This window comes from Mesoplodon densirostris, chromosome 3 (genome assembly GCF_025265405.1).
Source record: "Mesoplodon densirostris isolate mMesDen1 chromosome 3, mMesDen1 primary haplotype, whole genome shotgun sequence".
Taxonomy (NCBI): domain Eukaryota; kingdom Metazoa; phylum Chordata; class Mammalia; order Artiodactyla; family Ziphiidae; genus Mesoplodon; species Mesoplodon densirostris.
In genome coordinates this window covers 121,761,463-121,778,272 of record NC_082663.1, presented here as the reverse complement: position 1 = coordinate 121,778,272, position 16,810 = coordinate 121,761,463, and the positions used below count along the sequence as shown (strand labels likewise).

General features: G+C 45.7%; 1 pseudogene; it reads right to left on the bottom strand.

The window, feature by feature from the left end:
* Positions 1–13,695: 13,695 nt before the first annotated feature.
* On the bottom strand, positions 13,696–15,154 carry LOC132485493 (arginase-2, mitochondrial-like; annotated as a pseudogene).
* Between the last annotated feature and the right edge of the window lie 1,656 nt (positions 15,155–16,810).

Below are 16,810 nucleotides of genomic sequence, written 5' to 3'. Positions count from 1 at the left end.
CCTGCTAGAACAGCGACTTGGCCGCATTGCCAAGTAGGGAACAACACATGCTTTATTAAATAATACTACATACTGCTCACTCCATCTGGTCATTTCAGCTCAGGGATCAGCTTTAAAGTCTCACCAGGGTGGGACAAGCAGAATGGGCTTCACGGGTGGCAGGAGGGGCAGATTTGCAGGATGCAAATTTGGGGGGTTCTGAGGATTTGACTATGGGGCAGTTTTTCACTTGTTCTAATCCTTCCAAGGAAGACTCCAAACAGAAACTCTACCCTCCTGGTATCCATGACGGTAACTGCAACTCCACGTGGTGGAAAAACAGTCCGACAATGCAGATTTGATTCCCAGCTCCCTCCCTCCAATAGCCTGTGAGCTGGGCGGGTTACTTAACCTCTTGGAAACACAGTTCCAATCGCCATGAATGGTGGTCGACACCTTCCTCGTGGGAGTGTGAGAAGAAATGAAGAAGATAATCAGATAGCCCAGCATGTTGTAAATGATACACCTTGTACAGAGTACTCTCAAACTGTGACAGGATTCAGGAAAACTGCTCCCGTGAACAGATGATCTGCAGGAATTGGGAGAGTATGAAAGAGCAGGCTTGCCAGGGGATTACAGACTCAATTAGAAGAGACAGCACGTACTCAGTCAAGGTTATAAAACTTGCTGGGGCCATACACATAGTAGGCACAGATGCTGCATATCTTTTTCTCATTCCTTACCCCACCCCCTACTCCTGGGCCCCAGATTTTCACAAGCCAAATACTTGACATGGTGCACTCTTCCCCCAAGGGTCCCATGAGGGTTGAGAAGACAATTTTTATACATCACTGTCTTTTACTTTTTTTTTTTTTTGCGGTACGCGGGCCTCTCACTGTTGTGGCCTCTCCCGTTGTGGTGCGCAGGCTCAGTGGCCATGGCTCACGGGCCCAGCCGCTCCGCGGCATGTGGGATCTTCCCGGACCGGGGCACGAACCTCTGTCCCCTGCATCAGCAGGCGGACGCTCAACCACCGCACCACCAGGGAAGCCCTGTCTTTTATGTTTTATACACACACACACAAGCATTACATCACCAACTGAGAATTTAGCCCAAAATTCATTGTGTTTCTGTTTAGGGAAGTGTTCGCCCACATGGGGATCTTCTGGTCCTTGAACGGAACTCAGCATTCAGGACACATCATCGCCCTGGGGGGTGCGGGTGGGGAGCAGGAAGCAGAATCAGTGCCCAGGTCGGTCCCTGAGCAGTATCTCTGTCCTGTGTCCCAACATCCCTGAAAGCCCCCTTCCGTGGACCCGTCCCCCGTGTCTCCACCAAAGCCTGCCCGTCTCTCCTCCTTTCCCTCTAACCCACCCCGCACACACCAACCACCTCAGCCCCACCTCTGTCCTCATCACCTCTCACCTGGACTAGAGCCACAGCCTCCCCGCAGTCTTCCTGGCTGCGGCATGCTGCTGCCCCGCCCTGCCCCCCCATCCACCCTCCACTCTGCAGTCAGAATGCTCAGACCACAGAAGCCCCTTCCTAGGATCCTCCAGGGGCCCACATTCCCCGGGACGGCATGTAAGCCTCACCTCATTCAGCAGCTTCAGCCTCCACGCTGCCCTTTCCTCCTTCATCTTATCAAGCTGCTTTCAGTTTCCCCTCACCCTCCACGCTGTCCCCCTATCCCACCCACCCCCGGGCCTTTGCTATCTCTTCCTACCTCCCGGAAAGCCCTTCCCATCTTTGGCTACCTCTTATCACTCTTCATGACTCACTGGGGCACTTCCTCTAGGATGTGATTGCTCTCTAAAGCCAAAGTTGGGGCCAAAGACCCTTCCTCTGGTCCCACGGTCTCCAGTTTAACTAGTTTAAACTGGAATTACCGGTCCACGAGCCTGACTCCCCAACTAGGTATTACCTCCTTCCAGGTAATGAGTGGGCTGGATCCCATACATTCCCCAGCACCTAGCACCGTGCCTGAACACTGCCAATGACCAAAACAAATGTTTGCTGAGTTGAAATGAACCTCCAACTCCCAAACAGAATCACAATGGGCAGTTCAACGGAGAGCTCTCTAGGTCTGAGGAAGGGAAGAAACAGAAGGCTTCCAGAATGATGGAGCCCACACTCGGCCCTGGGAGACCCGGGACCTGGATGTTCAGAGCAACAGGAGGACATCCAAGTATTGCCTAAGGAGAGAACCAGCATTACTCAGAAGCTGCCTCAGGCCTGGGCAGCCGTCCCAATCACGCCAGTCTTGGGACTGCCCATCTCAAAATGGGATTTGCACATCTGAGGGCATGGGCTTATGCTAAGGAATGCACAAATCCACAGGATAAGAAAGGACACCCTCCTGGACAGGCAGTCTAATACTTTAAAGCATTTTTTCAACAGGTAACATTTATTGAGTACTTGCTATGTCCCAGGCATGTGTGTCAGTTTATTTAATCTTCAAAATGGTCCCACACGGTGGGTACTATGAGTTGCCCCCATTTTCCAATGTAGAAACCGAGGCCCAGGAAGGTTAAATAAGCTGTCTGAGGTTATACAGACAGCAAGCAGCAGCAGTGGAGTTCAGACTCAGGCGTGTAGCTCGAGTCCACTGTTAACCATTACACTACACTGCCTTTCTTCAAACCACTTTACAGAAAATGAGAGTGATGTTATGGAGTTAGCTGCACATCTCATGGTCTTTGTGGGTTTTTTTGTTTTTAAGATAAAATACAGGACTTCGACACCCAGGCCTTGCTAACTCTTCCAAGCTCTTTTCCCCCCCCTCCCTCTCTCCACTCCGGCCTCTTCTCAGTTTCTGGAAGGTGCCAAGTTCATTTCCGACAAGGAATGTTTAAACGTGGTGACCCTCTGCTGGGAACGCTGCACAGACCCTGCCAGTTCTCCACCCAGCCGGCCCCTTGTCCTTCACGTCTGGGCTCAGATGTCACCATCTCAGATAGGCCTTGCCTATCCTGTCCAGGTCTCCCCCTGCTTCTCCAGCCCAGCACCCCTGCCATCCCCTGCATGGCATCGTTCCCAGCAGGTGGCCACACAGTCACCTCCTATATCTGGACACTGTTTCCCCCACTGCCCCGCAAACCTCACGAGGGCAGGAACCTTTCTGTTTTGTTCACCTGGCGCCAGGCAGTGAAGCACTCAAATGTTTACTAAATGAACGAACAAACGGATGGACGAATTAATGAACTCATTAATCAAAGGAAGGAAGAGCTGCAGGAAAGGAGGAACGGTTACCTTAGGCTTTCAACTCTGGGAGATACGCTTTCACAAAGAGTAATGGTATTTCGGTGAAAAATTTGAGACTAGACTTCAAGATTATGAACACATGCTTTCGGAGAAAGTGACCTACAGAAAACTCCAACCCATTCATCTGTTCTGACTCGTGCGAACATGAACTTTGCCCTCTAAAGGGGCAGTCCTTGGAGAGGACCATGAAACTGCCCAGGATGACCCTGTGTGGCTCCGGGCAAGGCTGGACAGGCAAGCACCCTCAACACTGCCTGAAGCTTTTACCCCAAGAACACCGGCTGGAAGGGCCTAGAATCCCTAGAGGAACTCCTCCGGGAATGCGCTCACGCAATTACTAGTACCCTCAAATGTGAGAGCCAAACCTCTGAGTTGATACCACCTAAACTCAAGGCTGCAGTTCCGCGTGCAGAGGGGAGGTCAGGGTGCAAAGCTTGGGGCGCTGCAGCCCCGGAGAGGGTGGAAAACAAGCCTCAAACTCAGCTAAGCTTTGGGGTACACTACGCACACACCTGAAGCTTCTCCACCCACACCCTTGGGAACATGCTTATGAAGGGCAGCAGAGGGGAAGTGGGTGGGGAGAGGATCATTATTAAAAAGACAGCGAGAGCCACAGGAGAGGAAATGTCTCTGCTATTACTCCCAGCAGGTCGCTATTGTAGAAGAAAAGTAATACGTTTTTAAAAGTGCCAAACAGGAAGGAAGGGCATGGTGGGGGATAAAGGAGATCAGAGCGGGTCTAAAAAACAAAAATTAAAAAAAACCAAATGTCCTTCTGGGAGCAAAATTGTTCTGCAGGGAGACAGCTCTCAGCAAGCTTCCCTCTCTCCATTCTGAGGTGTTTTTTTTTTCTCCTAGTGTACAATTTTCTTTTCTTTTCTTTTCTTTTTTTTGCAGGGAAGGCAGGCCTTCTCTGCTTTTCTCCCCCTTTCTTTTTGGCTCCCTTACCAGGCCTCTCACACCTTCTGGGTTCCAAGAGCATCCTGAGGATACTTACCAACAGGAAGCCAGACAAGGAGGGAACTGACACAGTCGTTAGGTGACATAAGCCTGCTGACAAGCTGCCAATTCAGCCTATTGAAGATGTAACTGAAAAGCCAGCACTTCACTCAAACTAGGTCACCTCCAAGTGCTGTGGATGTCAGCTGGGAGTTTGCCACTGACCGAGAACCGAGGAGCCACGAGGTTAGTGGTTTCCCCTGGGGACATGCAGAGGCCAAGGGGACGAGCAAGAGATGGAGACTAAGGAGGGGATTTGTGAGAACAGCTAGAGCAGAAAACCAGGAGGGAGACATCCACAGGCAAGGGAGGAGAATTTAATAGTCAAGTATTTTTAGAAAACTATGTTTAACAATTTCCGTTATTCGATTTTTTAATAAACTCATAAGCATCGTGACTCTTCAAGAAAGTATTATGCTCTATAGCCCTATCCCCATGTATTTGATTATAGGGTTCCATTTCTGAGAACCACCTTGCCATCTAGTGTCCTTCAGAATACACTCTGAGAAATGTTCATTCAAGTCCAAAGGGTACATGACATCAACCCTGGCAGGAGTGTCTGGGGTGTTAGCTATGGCTCTGTTCCTGACCCTGTCTGGTTCAACATCATTAATTTGTTGGCATGCCAATCAGATTGGAAGATGATCCTAAGCTGGACAGGGAAGCTGATAGGAGAGATGGTAAAACCAGGACTATGGGCTAACAAGACACTTAAAAGGGATAAATATCAGGTCCTGCATACGTGGTCCAATAACAACACAAAGCATTCAGGATGGTGGAAGATGGGGCTCACTGTAGTACATGCATAAATGACTGGGAACTCTGTTGACTATGAAGAGGGAAGACAAGAAGCTGGGTCCTTGGTGAAAGCGTCTGAGCCTTCTGATCAAGCTTCACCTGAAAGCAGGGCCAACCCCCAGCCCAGGGCCCTGTTACATTTATCAACAAATTCTCTTTAAATATTGAATTTTCTTTCTTTCTTTCTTTTTCTGATCTGCAACATAAACATTCCAAATGGATAATACTGTCAAGTATACTAAGGTTTCCAAAGGCGATACACTTTAAAGAAGAAATGGGGGCTTCCCTGGTGGTGCAGTGGTTAAGAATCCGCCTGCCAATGCAGGAGACATGGGTTCAAGCCCTGGTCCAGTAAGATCCCACATGCCGCGGAGCAACTAAGCCCATGCACCACAACTACTGAGCCTGCGCTCTAGAGCCCGCGAGCCACAACTACGGAGCCCACGTGCCACAGCAACTGAAGCCTGCATGCCTAGAGCCCATGCTCCGCAACGAGAACCCACCACAATGAGAAGTCTGTGCACTGCAACGAACAGTAGCCCCCACTCGCCGCAGCTAGAGAAAGCCCGCGCGCAGCAATGAAGACCCAACACAGCCAAAAATGGAAGGAAGGAAGGAAGGGAGGGAGAGAGGGAGGAGGGAAGAAAGAAGAAGAAGAAATGAAAGAAGTCTCGAATCAAGGAGAGAGATCTCACCCTTCTGGCTGGTCAGATGACTCTTGGAGTTTAGCTTGTGCATGGTTCTGGGGGGCCAACCTTAGAGGGACACAGACAAACTGGGAAAATTTAGCAGGATGAACAGGGTGCCTCAAAACCATGTTACACAAAGAACTACGTAAAAGAAATTTTAAAAAGAGAGACAGACAGACAAGAGATACAGAGACTTGGGAGGGTCTAGCCTTCCAAATAGAAGATTTGTGAGGGACACAGCATTCCATGAAAAAGGAAATCAATGCTCCTTAATCTTCTAGAGGGAACAGACACTCTTGAAAAACTGTTGAAAGCTACAGAAACTCTCCCCAGGAAAATGTACATGCTACAAAATTCTGCAAATATTTTCAGGGGATTGCTTCCCCCCCCAACCCCCATTACTAGCATAGAAGCCCATCCATGGACTTCCTCCATAGAAGACCAAAACCAGGTTAAATCCTCATCAGGATTAGGCAATACCTGTGTGATATCCCCACACCCACCCCTGCCGCAGTAATGAACTAGAAGCAATGGATGCTATCATAAGGAGGCAAGCATCAGCTCAGTAAAAGACACACATTCCCCCTCCTACACTGTTGGTGGGAATGTAAACTGGTGCAGCCGCTATGGAAAACAGTATGGAGGTTCCTTAAAAAACTAGAAATCGTGTTGCCACGTGATCCAGCAACCCGACTCCATATATCCAGAGCAAACCATAATTCAAAAAGATACATGCACCCCAATGTTCACTGCAGCACTACTTACAATAGACAAGACGTGGAAGCAACCTAAATGTCCATCAACAGATGAATGGATAAAGAAGATGTAGTATATATATACACAATGGAATATTACTCAGCCATAAAAAATGAAATCATGCCATTATGGATGGCATTGAGATTATCATACTAAGTGAAGTTAGTCAGAAAAAGACAAATACCATATGATATCACATATGTGGAATCTAAAATATGACACAAATGAACTTATTTACGAAACAGAAACAGACTCACAGACACAGAAAACAAACTTATGGTCACCAAAGGGGAAAGGGGGTGGAGGAGGGACAAATAAGTTTGGGACTAGCAGATACACACTACTATATATGAAACAGATAAAACAACAAGGTCCTACGACATAGCACAGGGAACTATATTCAATATCCTGTATTAAACCACAATGGAAAAGAATATGAAAAAGAATATGTATATATGTATAACTGAATCACTTTGCTATATACCAGAAACTAACGCAACATTGTAAATCAACTGTATTTCAATAAAAAGCAAAAACATACAAGCATGCAAATACACACAGTCTACGTTGAGAATTACTGTTCAGAGAAATAAGACAGGTTTCTACCATGCCTGCCATCTGGAAACAGAAAGGGCTGTCTGGCAAGTAGAGAGCTTATCTTCATTGGAGGTATTCAAACAAAAACCAGAAGAGCATTTTCAGGGAGGTAGTAAAGAGATTCAACCATGCCACTGGACTCAGTGAGCCAAGGCCTTTCAGGACTTTGCTACTGAAAAACATGGTCTGAGGACCAGGAGCATCACCTGGGAGCTTGTTAGAAATGCAGAATCTCAGGTGACTTCTATGCACGTCAGTGTTTAAGATGCACTGCTCTAAGATATCTAAGATTCTCTAAGGAGAGAGAAATAACAATACTGTGGTCCCTCAGCATCAGTATTCACCTATGCCTCCAGAGATCCGCCCTTTTAATTTTAAGTAAGTTTGGGTTTTGAGGCTATAAAGTAGGGACCCTTCCCTAAATCCTTTTCCCGTCCTCAACCTATTGCTTGAGTTATTTCTTGATCATCTCAAAAGCTACAGATGGAAAACTAAGGGGAAGAATGGAATAATTCCCACTTTGTCTCTAATCCAGGTCCAGAACTTAAAGAATGAAAAAGCAATTTTAAAGTTATCTCCATAATCATCTCCTTTACTAAAAATAAAGATAAAATTTATCATGCACTCACATGGGCCATAAACCCTGCTACCTGGTTTTTTAATCCCTTATCTTACTTAGTCTTCATAATAACCCTGTAAGGTAGTGACTATCATTTTTTTCTTTCATTTTACAGATAATGAATCTGAATCTCAGGAAGGGTGAGTGACTTGCTCAAGGCCACACAGCCAGTAAACGGGAGAGCCAGGCCTTGATGCCTAAGTTCGAGTTCTGAACCATGAAGCCACATGCCTATCGCCTTTAGAGGAAATCTCTGATCTTCTGCTCTTTTCAATAAGCAGTAAAGGTAGCCAGAGGCTGTCAAGTTCCCACACAACTCATGCAAGTTATCCAGGGATGTAGCCAGGCTGCTGGCTGGGCAGCTCCAGACACAGGTGCACCGAGGTCTCAGATCTCAGCCCTCCATTACATTCTGTTCATTACACAGGAAGACTTAGAGGTCACGCTTTCAAATCCTGGCCCCTTCCTCATTATCTGCTCCAGCATCAGAGTCCTCCCAGTCCTGTATTGACTTGCTTTATCTCCTGGCTGCTGTCCCATCGCCATTAGATCCCAGGCATTTGAGCAAAGTACACAACTATCCAGTTCTGGCTGAAAGGAACTGACTCGCCATTCCTTCTCTGTAATTTTGGGCATAGTCTGAGAGGATTTAGAAGGTGTCATTGACTTGGAATTACAGTTCTTTGTTACAAAATGAATTTCCGGACCATGCTGAAGAGACTAGCATTCCCCCTCGCTCTCACACAAGCAGCTTTGTTCCCCTTCAAAGTGTCCCTCTAATTGCGCTGTGCACATTCACTTTGGACTCTGCTGCTTCTCAAGGAGGAACCTTATCAAAGAGAACTCAGACTTCCTCTAGTACTAAACATCTGCAGCCTTCATTTGGAAATTCATCATGGGCTGCATATTCTCCCTTTGACTTATTACATTTTTAATTTCCTATAGCTACTATACTCTTGTATGCTTTTGCCATATATGCCCCAACTGGGTCCCTTAAGGCAGGGACTGCCTCTTAGTTACCCTTGTTTCCAAAGGTAACCGCTTTGTTTCACAGCAGTCTGGCACACGGCCTTGCCTGTGTTAGATGGTCAACGACCATGGAACTGATGGAAAACTAACCGATTGAATTTTACATATTACCAAGCACATCTGTTGCTACGTTCAAAGTGAATTCACTCTTCCAGATACAGTTGGAAGGGGGGTCACAGCGGAGAGAAAACTAACTAAGCATATTGAGCTCCCGAAGCACATGGTGTTGTGTAAAAAACCCTAACATTATGGTTTCAGCTTTAAAAGAGGTAACAATAAAACTTGCTCCCATGAGGTAGGACTAAGCCACTAATCCCCGGTACAGCTGGAAACACAAAAGCTTCTTGAAGTTCAAAGACCCCAACCCACCTGGTTAGACAATAACCAGGCCAAAACCTCCTTTCTCAGCTGCTCTTGTTAGCGTGTGCTCCAACTCTCAAACCGATTCAAGAGAACTCTGGCGATTTTAAAATAAACTTGCCTGAGAAACGGGCCACAGTGTATTTTCCTTCCAAAGAAACAAAGATCCTGGGTGATACTGGCTAGAAAAAGCAGGGTGTTTCATCTAGTAATAAAGGGGGGTAAGTTCGGTAAATAAAATATTTTAAAACTTATATACCAGGTGCTGATTCACTTTTTGAAATGTTGTCAGATTTCTCTCCTCTGTTCAAGAATAACTCTTTCTGGTCTATTTTTCACTCAACCAATATAGAGAGCCGACTATGCTCTGTAGCTGTCTACTCTGTGCACAGACAAAAACAGACATGGGCTGTTGGCTTTTTCACACTCAGTTCCTTCAATATCGCAATTTCTTCTGCTCTAATATCAGCTTTTCCACAGAATCTCTAACAGGGTCGGAAGAACCCCCAGGTCCCAAGACGAGGAGGAATAATACAGTAACCAAAGCACAGAGCCAAGGCAAAGCTCACGTCTATGTTACTCTACGTGATAACCTCACAGGGAAAACAGGGCTGAAGATACTCCCCAACCCAGAGGAAAAGTGCCTGACGTTTTTATAAATGCTCCCATCCACAAATATTATTTAACTTTAACCCAGGAGTTGAAAATGGAAATGTCTGCAGGTACAAATAGGTATGGGAACTGGGTCAAGTGAGCAGAGACTCAGAGTCAGGAATGAGTGGGGGTCGGGGGGGGAAGCTGAGACCACTGAGGGGCCTGGCCTGACTGGGCACCAGGCAACTGTTCCCACAAAGGGGTGCAGCCCAGAGTCCCTAGTTCTTCTGATCTGTCAAGAGAAGCCAGCTCTAGATTTTTATATGGAATCTCCCAATTAAAAAGTACTGACTCCATGTGGTGACCTAAATGGGAAGGAAATCCAAAAAATGGGATATATGTATACATATGGCTGATTCACTTTGCTGTACAGCAGAAACTGACACAGCAGTGTAAAGCAACTATACTCCAATAAAAAAATTAATTAATTAAAATTTAAAAAAAAAACGGACTTCAACAAATCTGCAAACAATGTAATACAACTGTTAGGAGCCTGGGCTCTAGAACCAGATCAGCTGGGTTTTTGAATCCCAGTCCTGCCATTTACCTGCATGTGACCTTGGACAACTTACTTAACCTCTTTGTGTCTCATTTTCCTCACCTGAAAAACAGGTATCAGTGCTTATTTCATAAGGCTAGTGAGAGGAATAAAGGCTCTATATCAATTTTAATACATAATTTGATATATAAATATGTGGATTATATATATAAATTTATGTATGTATAAATATATCATATATATGTGATTAGAACAGAGCCTGGCCCATAGCAAACACCATACAAGTTTTAGCTAGTACCACTATTACTTTGGCAAACACCGTGTAGAACAAACAAGAAACTTCTCTCAAGAAGTTCCTGTAGGGACTTCCCTGGTGGCACAGTGGTTGAGAGTCCGCCTGCCAATGCAGGAAACACGGGTTTGAGCCCTGATCCGGGAGGATCCCATTTGCCCTGGAGCAACTAAGCCCGTGAGCCACAACTACTGAGCCTGCAAGCTGCAAGTACTGAGCCTGCGCGCCATAACTACTGAAGCCCGCGTGCCTAGAGTCCATGCTCTGCAACAAGAGAAGCCACCGCAGTGAGAAGCCCACGCACCGCAACAAAGAGTAGCCCCCACTCGCCGCAACTAGAGAAAGCCCACGCGCAGCAAGGAAGACCCAACGCAGCCTAAATAAATAAATAAATAAATAAAAGTTCCTGTATAGGCCAACACTTTGAGACCTTAGTTGTGATACATTAGCCCCTAGTGCATTCATGGGGCCACAGACCTCAGCCTCCTACAGATGTGAAGGTTTGGTAAGAAGGTGCTCTCTGCTTCCACCTGCCAGCCATCCCCAGAGACTCAGGGACACCATGCAGCTAGACCCATGGAGGATTCTAGGCGTTGCACGTTAATGCACATCAGTTACCTCTCTGTATTGGTCCCCTCACTCCCCAGGGGTGAGAGGGGGCTGGTGATCACTCTGCTAGGCAGACAGAACAGCTGAGGATGCCTCCTCAGACAGCACCTTCAGTCACAGAGATGTTCTGGGCACAAAGCCCACTAGAAAGCTTGGTCCTGCTTGGCAATTCATGGAGCTTTTAGCACAAGGCTAGTGCATTGGTCCTTCCGCCATATTTTTATGATGGATCATCACCCTGGGGACTACCAGGCACATATCAGCAGTCCTGGCTTCCTGGATCACTGCAGTATTGCAAAGAGGTTTTCCAAACCCCTTGCCTATAAATGTTTTTCACCAGCCCAGGCAATTCTCTCACTCCTCCTCACACTGAAAAGTGTTTTCTCCAGGCCTTCCTACAATTCTTACTGAGCTATCAGTGATGTATCTGCTAGCACTTAACAACAGAAGGCTTAGTTTAAAAAAAAAGGAGTGGGGTGGGGAGTGGGGGGAGATAGTAATTTGAAGTCGTATCTTCAACCCATATTAAAAATTGTCCTTTTCGGAACACTCTTGCACTGCTGGTGGGAATGTGAATTGGTACAGCCACTATGGAGAACGGTATGGAGGTTCCTTAAAAAACTACAAATAGAACTACCATATGACCCAGCAATCCCACTACTAGGCATATACCCTGAGAAAACCATAATTCAAAAAGAGACATGTACCAAAATGTTCATAGCAGCCCTATTTACAACAGCCCAGAGATGGAAACAACCTAAGTGTCCATCATCGGATGAATGGGTAAAGAAGATGTGGCACATATATACAATGGAATATTACTCAGCCATAAAAAGAAATGAAATTGAGCTATTTGTAATGAGGTGGATGGACCTAGAGTCTGTCATACAGAGTGAAGTAAGTCAGAAAGAGAAAGACAAATACTGTATGCTGACACATATATATGGAATTTAAGAAAAAAAATGTCATGAAGAACATAGGGGTAAGACAGGAATAAAGACACAGACCTACTAGAGAATGGACTTGAGGATATGGGGAGGGGGAAGGGTAAGCTGTGACAAAGTGAAAGAGCGGCATGGACATATATACACTACCAAACGTAAGGTAGATAGCTAGTGGGAAGCAACCGCATAGCACAGGGAGATCAGCTCGGTGCTTTGTGACCGCCTGGAGGGGCGGGGTAGGGAGGGTGGGAGGGAGACGCAAAAGGGAGGGGATATAGGAACATATGTATATGTATAACTGATTAAATTTGTTATAAAGCAAAATAATAAAAAAAAATGTCAAAAAAAATTGTCCTTTTCTTCCTTTGATTTCCTTTAATCTAGTCTCATCTCTTTCACGTGCTGGGTTTTCCTTCACAATAGTAACAACAAAAGCTAACGTTTACTAAGCACCACACTCATTTCAGACCCTCACATCCAAGCATCACAATAACCCCAGGACACAGATACCACCAGGATCCTAATGTTCCAGATGAGGAAACCCAACTCACAGCCTATCAGAATCTTAGCCAAGGTCAGGCAGCTAGTAGGTGGTAAAGCAAGAGGTCAAAAAACAGGTTTGCGACTGCAAAGCCCATATGCTTACCCACCAGAAGAAAGAAGAGCATCCTATTTCAGTCACGTGGTAGTTGAGCTTTCCTAGGAGAACAAAGACACACTCTACACTCAGACACTAACTTGGATATAGCAGCCACCCTTCCAGGCCTTCACCTCCCCACTCCACCTCTCCCAAAAGATATCTGAAGATGAAAATCAGTTCAGGGCTTCCCTGGTGGCGCAGTCGTTAAGAATCTACCTGCCAATGCAGGGGACACGGGTTCGAGCCCTGGTCGGGGAAGATCCCACATGCCGCGGAGCAAATAAGCCCCATGCGCCACAACTACTGAGCCTGCGCTCTAGAGCCCGCGAGCCACAACTACTGAAGCCTGTGTGCCTAGAGCCCGTGCTCCGCAACAAGAGAAGCCACCACAATGAGAAGCCCAGGCACCACAACTGGAGTAACCCCGCTCACCACAGCTAAAGAAAGCCCGCGCACAGCAACAAAGACCCAACGCAGCCAAAAAGAAAGAAAGAAAGGAGGGAAGGAGGGAAGAAGGAAGGAAGGAAGGAAGAAAGAAAGAAAAAGAAAATCAGTTCATAAGGTAAAAGCGGCTTGCATTATAGGCAGATGCTACATAAACCTAAAATGTTAATGTTATTTGGAGGTACCTGAAATAAGTTCTTAATAATAAGTCTTACCGGTCAGGCATATGTTTTTAAATCTGTTTGGGTTTTTTAATTACTAAAGCAAAAACATGCTCATAACAAATCCAAATAATACTGAAGCACATAAAGTTTTTTAATAAAGGGACAAAGTGAGAAAGAAAAGAACTTTTCCCCACCATGTTCCAACTTCTTGAGTATCTTGCAAGATTTTTCCAAGAACATACTAACATAGTATACATATAGATCTATGTGCATATACAGCTTTCTTTTTCAAACTCAGGATCATATTGTATAGTTTTGAAGTTTTTATTCAATACTGTATTTATTTACATATCTCCATATCAGTTTGTACCAAACTACCTGTGTTTTGTTTGTTTGTTTGTTTCTACCAAGGTAGTAAATGCTGTTTATGACTTTAAATTTACATAGTGCTCTAACATATTAATACCCTGTGAGCTTCAAAAAACCAAATATATTTACAGTAGTATTATCAGTCGCCAAAATGAAGGGGAAGGAAACTTTACAATTGTGAGAATACACAAATGTTCTCATTAAGGGAGTATTGACCCAGACGATCATTTAGTATCTGTCACCGCAAATGCCTCCCAACTCTGGAATGCCCATTGCAACAAACACGTGTCAGTGCACAGTATTTCCTAAATTCTTACACGTTCTTCACTTTCCAATTCATCTGGTGAACTGGGAGTAGGAAGTTGGTCATAGACAACGTGCCCTCCCTCCCTTGTCTGCCCCAAAACTTGAAGCAATCACATCCACTGCCAGGCTGGCTGTAACCTTGGCCTCTTCCTCTGACGCAGCCAACCGAGGACTGACTTCCACAAGGTCCAGTGCTGAGAGCAACCCTGTATTGTGTACTTCCTCAGTAATATACATGCCTTCTCGATAGGTCAGTCCCCCTACAACAGGGGTTCCTGTGGCTGGAGCCAGCGTAGGGTCAAATTAATCAATATCGAAACTCAGATGGATTGGCCTTTGTCTTTTGCCAATCAGCAGACCGAATGTCTGTTCCATGACCTTCTGGATACCAAGTCGATCTATGTCTCTCAAGGAAAAGTACTGGATATCATAATTCTTTAAAATAAAACGTTCAGGAGGGTCCACATCTCTTAGTCCAATGTATACAATACTTGGGGAAGAGATACAAGGTTTGATCCAGGAAAATCCTGGGAGTTGTGGGACCTTGTCCTATAGTTCTCTGAGGAGAAATGAAGCTGGCTGTCCGTGGAGAATTCCAGATGAAGTGGTGAGGGGTGTACTGATGTCAGCATGGGCATCAACCCAGATCACACAAAGGTCTGGGCAGTGCCAGGCGTGCCCACTAATGGTACCAATTGCCAGGCTGTGGTCTCCTCCCACGGTGACACAGCTGTAGCCACCTGACACTGCTCTACTAACCACCTCTGCTAGTTCCTGGTTGGCAAGGCCCACTGAGCGAGGATTCACTATCAAGTTATTATAGAGATCATCTTTGGGAACTGGGATAAAACTCAAGTCTCCGAAGTCTTTCAGGTGGCAGCCCAAATCGGAGAGCCTTTTCATCAAGCCAGCATCTCTTACAGCAGTGGGACCATATTCCACTCCTTTTCGTTTCTGTCCCCGTGAAAATGGGGCCCCAATGACAGCCACGGAGTGGACGGACTTCTTCGGCACTGAGCGCGCTTGCGTACGGAGAAGAAGCGAGAGGCTGCTCCTCGGGGACATGATGGGCAGCGCAGGACATAGACGAGTGAGAGGCTGCTACGAGCGGCTCGCCGCCTTACCTCAGTGTTTTTAATCAACACAACTGCCTTATGTGCAAGAACTGAAATTTAATCAGTTACTTGAAGAACATTTGGGTTATTACTATTTTGGGTGTTAAAATAGTCATGTAGGTGCTTCCCTGCTGGCGCAGTGGTTGAAAGTCCGCCTGCCGACGTGGGGGACGCGGGTTCGTGCGCCGGTCCGGGAGGGTCCCACATGCCGCGGAGCGGCTGGGCCCGTGAGCCGTGGCCGCTGGGCCTGCGCGTCCAGAGCCTGTACTCCACAGCGGGAGAGGCCACAGCAGTGAGGGGCCCGCGTACCGCAAAAAAAAAAAAAAAAAAGACTCATGTACATCTTAAGAACCTTTAGTTGACAGTATGTGTCCCAGTGACCCATCAGCTGATTAGGGTTACGATGTTTGGTATTGTTCCTAAAATGGAGCATACCTTCAGTTGAATAAAAGACCCAACTCATAAATAAAACTATGCCAGTTGCTGAGATTACTAGCTTTTCAACAGTAAAACATATAACTGAACACCAAATCATTCATTCATTCAATTATACATTCAGTACTTGTGGTCTACCAAGCTCTATGTTAAGCCCAAAAGGTTAAACAAAAGACCAAGCCTCACTTCCTGCCCTTGAGGAACTAAGAATTCAATGGGCAGACATACTCATCAGTGCATTCTACATCAAGTTTAAGAGCTCTTCTAGGTTAAAGTAAAGGAGCATCTAACTCTGGAGGAGATGGAGGTGCCTGAGAAGAAACAGCTAAGAAGTGCCTTCAGTAGGAGTTTGCTGGGAAAAGAAAGCCAGAATAAAGGACAGGGCAAGATCTTGTAAAAGCACCCAGTGTGTTCAGAGAACTCAGAGCATTCAACATAGAGAGCTTCTAGAAGGGAAATGCCAGGAGAGAAGGATGGAAAGAGAAATGGAAATTGAGGTTGAAGGGCCTTGCCTATGAAGTTTAGAAATTTGGATTTGAGGTTGTCAGAGGGGAAATACCACTCCAGGAGCATTCTGGATCTACCACAATTTGTTTACGCATTCATCTGTAAATGGACTTGTGTTGTTTGTGGGTTTTGACTATTACAAATAAAGGTGCTATGAATATTCACACATCAGTCATCTTGCTTCTTTTCTCTTGGGTAAATAACTAGGAGTGGAATGGCTAGATCACAAAGGAGGTGTGTGCTTAACTTTTTAAGAAATAGCCCAACTGTTTTCCAAAGTGGCCATACTATTTTACATTCCCACCAGCAGTGTAGCAGAGTTCCAGTACTCACATCCTTGCCAACACTTAGTATGGTCAGTCTTCCCAATTTTAGCCATTTTAATAGGTACTAATGCTATCTCTTTGTGGTTTTAACTTGCATTTCCCTAATGACTAATGATGCTGAACATCTTTTCATCTGTTTGTTATCCATATACCTTCTTTGATGAAGTGTCTTTTCACATCGTTTCCTCATTTTTTTTTAATCGAGTTGTTTTATTACTTAGTTTTAAGAGTTCTTTATATAAATCCTAGATATAAACCCCTTATCAGAAAAATGCTTTGCAAATATTTTCTCCCAGTCTGTGGCTTATCTTTTCATTCTCTTAACAGTATCTTTTTTGTTGTTGTTGTTGCAGTACGCGGGCCTCTCACTGCTGTGGCCTCTCCCGTTGCGGAGCACAGGCTCCGGACGCGCAGGC